Source organism: Octodon degus, unplaced genomic scaffold (genome assembly GCF_000260255.1).
Source record: "Octodon degus isolate 3935 unplaced genomic scaffold, OctDeg1.0 scaffold00050, whole genome shotgun sequence".
Classification (NCBI taxonomy): Eukaryota; Metazoa; Chordata; class Mammalia; order Rodentia; family Octodontidae; genus Octodon; species Octodon degus.
Genome location: NW_004524626.1, coordinates 997848 through 1007167, shown reverse-complemented (window position 1 = coordinate 1007167; position 9320 = coordinate 997848).

Below are 9320 nucleotides of genomic sequence, written 5' to 3'. Positions count from 1 at the left end.
TCTACGTCCCTTCTACACTCAGCCCACATTGGCTCACACGGTGTCGCACAGCAATCTGACAGGTCCAGGCTTGACTCAAAATAAGGCATTTTGGGGGAGGACCCTTTTTTAGGGTATTCTTTAAGTGTCTTCTGAAAAACACCCCCTTGAGTTTCAGAATAAACTAGCAGTTCCCTCTCACTTAACCCACTGAAAATCTCACTCATCAATCCACATGCAAACAAAGCCATGAGAAAGTTGTTTTGGATAAACCTTTCCTCAACAAGCAGCTTGCATGTGTACTGGGAGCACCAACATGATTTTTTAATTAACATTAATTCTGCTTAGCTTCAACTATGAAAGAAATGGAGTTTCTTGAAACACCAATTAACAAAGCAAACCCAATAAAGGCAAAATTCTCTCTCCCTACCTCCAGCCCCAACAGGAAATTCCCCCCTGTTGAGTTTTCCCCAAGGTCCCTATAAAGTTTTTTTCTGATGAACTTGCTAGAACCTTAATGAGAATGAATCAGGACAGATTTTCCACATATAAACAGAAATATTTAATTTCATGAAAGAGGACAGCATGCTTGACTCTGCCCAACCCACCACATATCTGCAGCTTTTACTCCATCCTGGTAATTTACTCCCCACATTATTCTCATTACAGTAATTCTTTATGGTTTCTCAAACTTGAGAACTATATCTAACCATGATAAATGAAAAGACTTTGAGCGACTTAAAGTTTTACTTTACTGCTGATGCTCATTTTCTTACTTGGTGTAGAGGAAAACTATTTTCCCCTTTTGTGTTTGTAGGGAATGAATTTCCCTGCACAGGCCACTCCTAGGACCCAGAGGGACAATCATACTTCCAGACATGCCCAGGGGGCAGAGCCCCACATCCAAAGATCCCACTAGGACGTTTCTCACACCACCTTTGGAGAAAACACAACATGTTATTCTGTGTACCACACAAAAAGAGTTCTGTGATCAACAAATCTGGGGAATGCCACAAATCATATTCTTTTGAGAGAACTGTAAATGATGTTATCAAATTAAAAATCTCTGAGAAGCCTTATAATTAAATTTAAAAAAGCTAAGTAATTTTGCTTAAACCTGTTCACTTTCTACTTAATATGATCACACCTTCTTGCTGGAGTGAATCACTGGGAAGAAAAATAGGAAAAAAGTGAACAATTTCAAGCACCAATTCTTGCATTGATTATTTGAATTTACTTTCTTAACAAATTCATTAGATAAATATTACTATCTAATTCTACAGATTAAAAGTTTAAAACATATAGGTGTTTATGCTTCGCTTAAATAATGAATTATGCAGCAGTGTTCAAACCCAGGGCTACTTGACTGTAAGGCCTGTGCTCTCCCTGGTCTATTACATTTCACATGTAATCCCCAAACTGCCTGTTCACTAGTGGTCAAGTATGACTTACCTCTTGCTTAATGTTAACAGATTGCTCAGGCCTGGGCAGCAGCTCCAGACATGCGGATACTATGACTCGTGTTTACCTGTGTGGCCACAGTGCTCAGTACAGTCCTGGCACAAAACGGAGTCTCACCAGCTCTGGGCCAGAAAGAATACAGCACACAGAGCAAGTGAAGGTACTTCGAGTTGTCCAAACTATGCTCCGGCTTAACAGGAACTACAAAACTAGCAATCTAGAAAGGTGAGGAAGTTTAAAATGGTATCACATGAAATGAAAAAAATGACCAATTACATTTAATTTTAGCTTAATTTGAGTTAGGGGATTTTGGGGGGAAGGTAGCTCAATGTTGTATCTTTAAATATTTAAATTAGATTATTCAAGCACCATAAGGGATGACAGGTACCAAGAGTTTCAGCTAGGCCTGAAAGCATGAGATATGGAGCTGTCCTTAGGCATAATGGTTCACAGACGTTGTTGATCAATTATCTTTCTGAAGGCTAAATTCTACAGTCATAGAGAATGTTCTTAAAAACTAATAAGTGTAGCCAAGGAAAAGGAGTTTCAAGGCCACCAAAATAATAATATTCTAATAATTAAAAAAGGTTCCAGTCATTTTATGAAAGGAAAACTAAACCTTGGCTGTAGCATAATTTGTCACGTAATGAAATTTGTTGTTACACAACACAGTAACATCTAAATCAGAACCTAGCCAGTCACTAAGAACTTCTAGAAAGAAACTTATAGTATGTATGCCCCAAAATAATATACAGGGTATAAGCAAGGTTTCAGATCAGCAGCAGTTGTGAAGCCTTCTTAGATAGCTAATAGATTAGTTGTCATATTTGTAGGAAGCTTCTAGAAAGGATAGGGAACCGTATTGGGTGTGGGTACAGAGGAAGGTTCGCAAAGTCAAACGTGGGAAAGAAATGAAGACAGACATATTCTGACCACAAAGAGTGTAGGCAAACAGGGTGGAATTATATTAAATAAAATAATTTTCATTGTATTCTCATTGTGCATAATACCAGTAATAGCTTAGCAAAGAGTTTTTGGAAAGATGTGCTTTAATACATCTGCAGGAAAATCACTGGAAATTGCTCTTCTATAAAACTATTCATATTGCTCACTTTTTTTTTTTTTTGTATCTTAGGGAAGGGTCTACAGGGTGTTCAGGGTCTCACTACTAGATTGGACTTGTAGGGATCCTTCTGTTTACAGCTTCCCAAAAGCTGGGATTACAGGCGCGCGCCACCACGCCCAGTCTCAATCACTATCTCAGCACGCCCGGGGGGCAGAGCCAGCAAGCAGGCCCAGGGATTGAACCCCCAGCCCCTGCATCTACCTTAGCAAGCTATTCATTTTTTAAAAATCAAAATAAAGTGTGTTTTGGATCCGTTGAAATAATTTATGCAACAAATATATACTAGAGTGGGGAGAGAAAGCTTTCAGCAATGCCAAAAGTATGGAGTGAAACACGGCACACCCTGCAAAGGAGGGAGAGATGAGGTGCAGCCCATTTTAGAGCACAGAGCTTGTTTATTAACATAATCCATGTGTTAGGTGAGGATGGGCAGACTACCATGGTTTCACCTTCCAAGATGCTCTGCCTATTACTGCAGGTCTTACCAAATGTGCAGGAAATTCATAGAATCTAGAAATAGAGATATTTTGGGTTTTTTTAGATTGAAGGCATCTTTGATAACATTATGATGATTTACCCACGTTTCTGTGGTATAAAAATGCCCTAACTTTGTAACTAATTTATTCAACATATGAAGGAATGTGTGGATATCTTGGAGATTCTAGACAATTTAATTGTTCAAAATGTGAATATTCTGTTAATTTTCTTGGTAATAATGTATAGAAGTAATTTATGAAATTAGTCAGGGAAGAAAATAGGTGATTTAAAGTCTTAATAATATAAAATGATCAGGACATAGTGAGCAAATAGACTATTTTTATTCCTACTGCAAAACTCTTTACGGTTTTCTAAATAGGTTCATAAGAAGAAATCAGAGATAAATTACTTTAAAATGGATAGCATGTATGCTGTTTAATTGCCAGGAACTAATGAGCATTTTGAATTGAGTAAGATTGAAGGTTTTTAATTCTGCAGGTTAAATTTGTTGCATACTTTAAAAAATATTTTAAAAATTTCTTCAAATAATTATTTCAAGTTCAAATTCCTAGAAGTACAAAGGACAGATCTACTCTCTCCTCATGTCATCTTTTCCTTCTTCTTTTCTTTCCCTGTGGTTTACGGATACATCCAACTTCTGGTCCTTCATTGGATGCTTCTCTGAGCAGCAGAGCAGAAAGCTCCAATATCTATTCATTCGTAATGTGTCATTCCCACTGTATTAAGGACAATTGACTTCACATGTCACAGATAATTAGAAAAGTCACCCACGGCTCCAGGTTTTTAAAGTCCCTGACTATATACTTTTAAGGTGCACATGTATTGATGCCCTTCAACATGTTTAAATATACTTTTATGCTTCGCTTTTATAGTAGAAAAATTATCTACATAGTCATTCAATTTAAAAGATTACATAAAATGTATTTCTTCTTAGTCCCTTAATTGGAATTGTATAACAGAATTTTACCATTTTTTCTTTCTACTGGCAAGCTAGAAAATTTAGTTCTGTCCTGAGATTCAATAATCTAGAATGCTCTGTCTCAGTGAATAACTTCTAGGGGTTTCCCTGAGGAAAAAAAACATTTAATAAGGCGTAGATGGAAAGGTGAGAGTTGATGTACGTCCCCGATTGCAGGGAATAACAGCCAAGATGTTATTTCTCATGAATACTGAGCCTTTTAGGAAAGGCACAGTTTGTGCAGGTGTGAATGGCCAAAGTGATTCTAAACAGACCAGAGGTTCATGGGACCTTCTTGCAGATGGATTTGGCGGGCTGAGCTGGGCTCACCTTTCTAGGCCTACAGAGACACAGGGATCAACACTTCAGGGCCAAGCACTGCTTTCATTGCTGTTCCCAGGTATGGGTGGCACCACCCAGAATGTTTATAGAGTTGACCCACTAATTGGCAGAAGGTGAGCATTTTGTGCACATTAACTTTTTACAAAAATGCCTTTATCATCACAGGAAAACTGTTAAATACTGCCCCCCAGAAGCATCTCCTTGTTTGAAGTTTTATGAATGGTAGGAAAAGAAATAGGCTCCGCAGGGCAAGTTTGGGCCAAGTAGGAAGTGAAGTATGCCCTACAGTGTGAGGCGGGCCACCATGCAAGAGTGAATGCAGTGGCCCCCAAAATACAGTATCTTTGAGCCAAACAAGTACTAGCCAGGATTCAGGTTTCCCTTCCCTACCTTCACAGAGGGGTGAAACAGGCCCTACCATGGCTTATTTCTCAAAGTACTCTCTTCTTTTGGTTTCCATGGCACCACATTGTCTTTCTTTCCTCTTTGCCTCTCCACCCTCTCTTAGAACTTATTTACACATGCATTCTTGGCTAAGCCAGCTTTTAAAAGGTAGCAAAAATATTACCAAAGCAGAAATGCTTATCACCAGAAAAAAAGATATACAGACTAAAATTTCAACGATGTGCTACTTTCAAATATTTGAAGATGCAATAGTACCCAATGTTAAGTATTTAGGGAAATACCATTTTAGTCAAATTATAACAACCTTATTTTTTTCCATAATTTTATTGAGAAACAAATAGTGAGACAGTTTCAAACCAAATTGGTAGGACAGTTTCAATAATTAACATATTGCATACATTCTTCCTAGCGGTTAATTGCTGTACAAGATGCAGGCATGATATCCTATTTACAAACACCATTAGAACAAATCCCTGCAATTAACCACTAAGAAGAATATATGCAGTGTATTATTTGTTGAAACTGTACTTTCGATTTGATTTGAAACTGTCTCATTGCTATATGTTTATCAATAAAACTTTGAAAAAAAAACAAATCCCTCTATTCATTAAGAGAAAGTGACTATATATCTATCCTAACCACTTTGAATACACAGATACAAAAGGGTCATTCATCTGTATCCCTTTTTTTGTTTGTTAAGTTCCGTTATTTGAATATTATGGGTGTGTAAACTCAGCAAAATATTCTAAAAGAGTCCAGTAGTCCATAATAGTATTGGGTCTTCCACTTGACTGGCAGTGTCAGAAATTGTTGACCTGAGTCCCCCACAGCTCAACATGACAGCATGGCTTTACTTCTTATATTTCGTTTTTATACTTTTCTGCTGGATGGCTAAGACCAAGGTAAAGCAGGACCTATGCAACAAGAGTTGTAGCTTTTGGGTCTGATAAGGTCAGTGAAATCCCCTCAGGATTTATACAACAACTTTAAAGAAAATAATCTTCCCACTTACATTATAACTATTGGACTCATACTTTAGCCAGTAATTCAAACTTTGGAGAATTATTTACAGTGAGCACAGTGATATGTCTCTTGCAGCCCCTCCATCATGGAAGCATTCATTCACAGCTGCCAATGCTGCGGCTCCTGCTGAGCCACATCCTTCCAGAATTTTCCTCCATACAGGAAGTGCCTTATGCTCAGTCATGCCCCTTTCTGACAGGCAGCCCACCTGGTGGCTGGATGGTGCAAGTTGTATAAAGACTAGTTTCCTTACTCTTGTGGAGAACATCTTTCATGGACAAACACCAGTCATGAATGTAAAGAAAAGGACTATGTACAAGGCCTATCATATACTATAATTACAAAAATCTGGAATGAAGGGGTTTTTTTTTTTTAATAAGGAAAGAAGTAACCCCAGAAGTACGTCAGGTTTTATCTGTGCTTGAGATTAACACTGGGCAGTAATTCACTTCTTTGAAGGAATTTTCTTTCTTTATCATTTTTTTTTACTTTTTTTTCCTCCATAATTTTATTGAGAAACAAATAGCAATGAGACAGTTTCAAATCAAATTGGTAGGGCAGTTTCAAAAATTAACACATTGCATACTCTCTTCCTAGTGGTTAATTGCTGTACAAGATGCAGACATGATATCCTATTTACAAACACCATTAAAACAAATCCCTCTATTCATTAAGAGAATGTAACTACATATCTGTCCTAACCATTTTGAATACACAGATAAAAAATGGACATTCATCTGTATCCCCTTTTTTGTTTAGTTCCGTTATTTGAATATTCTAGGTGTGTTAACTCAGCAAAATATTCTAAAAGAGTCCAGTAGTCCATAATAGTATTGGGTCTTCTGTTTGACTGGCAATGTCAGAAATTGTTGACCTGCGTCCCTTCTTTCTTTATCTTAAGATATGTAGTTTCCATCCATTTAATTACATTATATATATTCAAGGTTTTATTTAACTGCAGCAGAAAAAATTAGTTTTGCTTTTAAACACTTTTTATGTAGTACTAGGTAGAGCTGATCACAAATAACTTGCTTGTACTTTAACCTGGATAGTTTATACACCAGACCTTTACTTTTGTATGCCTGATATACTGTTGTATACTTCATCCTGGTGACAGTTGTGGATGGAACTTATTGGTACTGGAATTGGTATGCTCACTTGACATGCAAGGCAACAGTGTAAGAAGGATTTTTCCTAATCCAATAATGACCAGTTTATTGAAATTTAAACCAAAGCCTTTTAATAGTTTTAGACTAGCTGTGTCCACAACTATAAGGTCTGCTATGCGAGGCCGGGCAGCAGTGCGGTCAGGCAGGCCTGTGAGGCCTTCACCAGGCCTTTGGAGATGCGCCTCATGGCAGCATGAGCCCTCCTTGTGTCTCTTGCAGAATCCAGGCAGACTACAATCTGAGTATCTTTCCTTCCTCTGAACATGAATCTGACAATGAACTTCCACTGTCATAATTGCTGAGGAATTAACCAAGGTGTGGCTTTAGAACAAACAGTTCTTTCAGAATTATAAGACTGCCTTAAGGAACCCTTGATTTTGGTTCCAGAATTAAAGGGAAAAATAATTTGCAGTGTTAGAAAGGCCTTTGTTCTAGATGTAGCCTACAACTCTCTTGTCCTGTTAATTTTCTAGCAACTGTGTCCGGATCAGGGAGATATTCTCGCTCAATAGGTAATATGTGGTATTTCAGGTATGACTGTAAAATTTTACCCATGCCCTTGGGTATTATTTTCTTATTGTTGTTTTCTATCTTTTTACTGTTATAAAAACAGTGCTGCTGTAGATACTGATGTGCATGTCTTTCTAAAGATGTTTGCTTGCATCTCTCTTGGCAAATACCTAAAAGAGAAATAACTGGATTATATGTAGGTATATATTTAATCTCTCACAAAACTACAAAATTATGTCTCAGTTAATGCAATTAGACAACATCATATTCTCACCAAAACTTGGTATGAAAAACCATTTTAATTTTAGAAGTTATATTTAATTACATTTTAATACATTTTAGGTATATATAATGATCTCATTCATCATAGGGGTTTTGCATCCGTATATGACACAACTGGATTCTTTTTGTTGGTTTCTCCTTCCTCTCCCCTCCCTCCAACCCTTTTCACCTCCTTATTCACAAAAGTTTTCTTTCCCTTTTTCTCCTTCTTTCCTCATCATCTTTTTCTTTTCTCTACCTTCTTTCCCTCTCTACCATCTCTAGTTCCCCTTCCCACTTGAACATTCTCTTCCTGTTTCACAATAGCTACTATATACATTTTGGTCCTTATTTACACTTTTGGCTTCTCATATCAGAGAAATAGTGTGATGTTTACACTCATGTGTCTGGTGTATTTCACTTAAGAGTATGTCTCCAAGGTGGATCCCTTTAGCTAGAAATGTCTCAAGCTGGTATTCTGTTTTGTTTCATTTAGCATATACAATGCATCATAGCACAGGTTTAACTTTAAATTATTAACTTCCCTGTCGATAGGTCAAGTGAAAACAGGCAATTCCAAATGTTTTATTTTGAATGCTAGACACTATCAGGAGACACATGAAGGTACAAAATTTTTGCGGAAAAAAAAAATACTTCTATTGCTCAATTCCAAATGCACAAATAACCCAGAAGACAGGGTAAAATCTCCCATTTCTTCATCTTTGAGTGCAAACCAAGTCGTCTCCAGTCAGGCTTCCACGTGCTTCCTCCCCCTGGTCTCCTTCCCTCTGCCTCTTCCTCTCATCTGCCTTGGACCATCGTGGGGAGAGAGCTCTGCCTCCCTGCTGCAGTATCTCATGTACTCAAACCCATGGTGACCAGTCACTGAGTCCTTTCTGCAAGAGGATGATGTTACGATGGAGCCAACACTGTGGTCCTGGAAGGTCCAAATTCCTGAGAGAAGGACTTCCCAGCTGGGGTTCCTCATAACCACATCTGGTCTCTCACGTGGAACACGTCCAAGTGATATAAAACTAAAGGACCTCTACTCAAAGAGGTAAGGATGTGGATGGGTGAAGCCTCAGAGGGACATTCTGTCACATACCTTTTTTCCTTGAGAAGCAGATTTAATTTCTAGACCATTTCTTATCTAACCTTAAATTAAGTTTTGAAATTAAGTTTCTCTTCAAAAGAAGTGACAGATCAAGGAAACAGCTTACACCAAATATAAACTAAGACTAAAACCTGATGTCAGAGTAACAGCAACTTAGGCCACATACATGCTGAAACTACAAGACTTTGCAATTTGTTCAGTGAATTTCCAACACCATGCATAAATTTTGCAAAAGATAATAGACAAAAAAAAGAGCACTCAATCAAACTGCTTGAAATAGCAAGCAGATGAATATGAGTAAGAGAATCCTTGGGAGTCCTGCTCCAAATGTTCTCCTATTAGGCCTCTTTTTCCTTCTTTCTGATGCCAGCAGGGAGCTCTGCTGGCCTTGTGTTGTCCTACTGCAAACACACCTGTCTTGAAGACCTGTATGTGTTTGACAGGTAGAGCTCATCCTTCTTCATACTCAGGTGA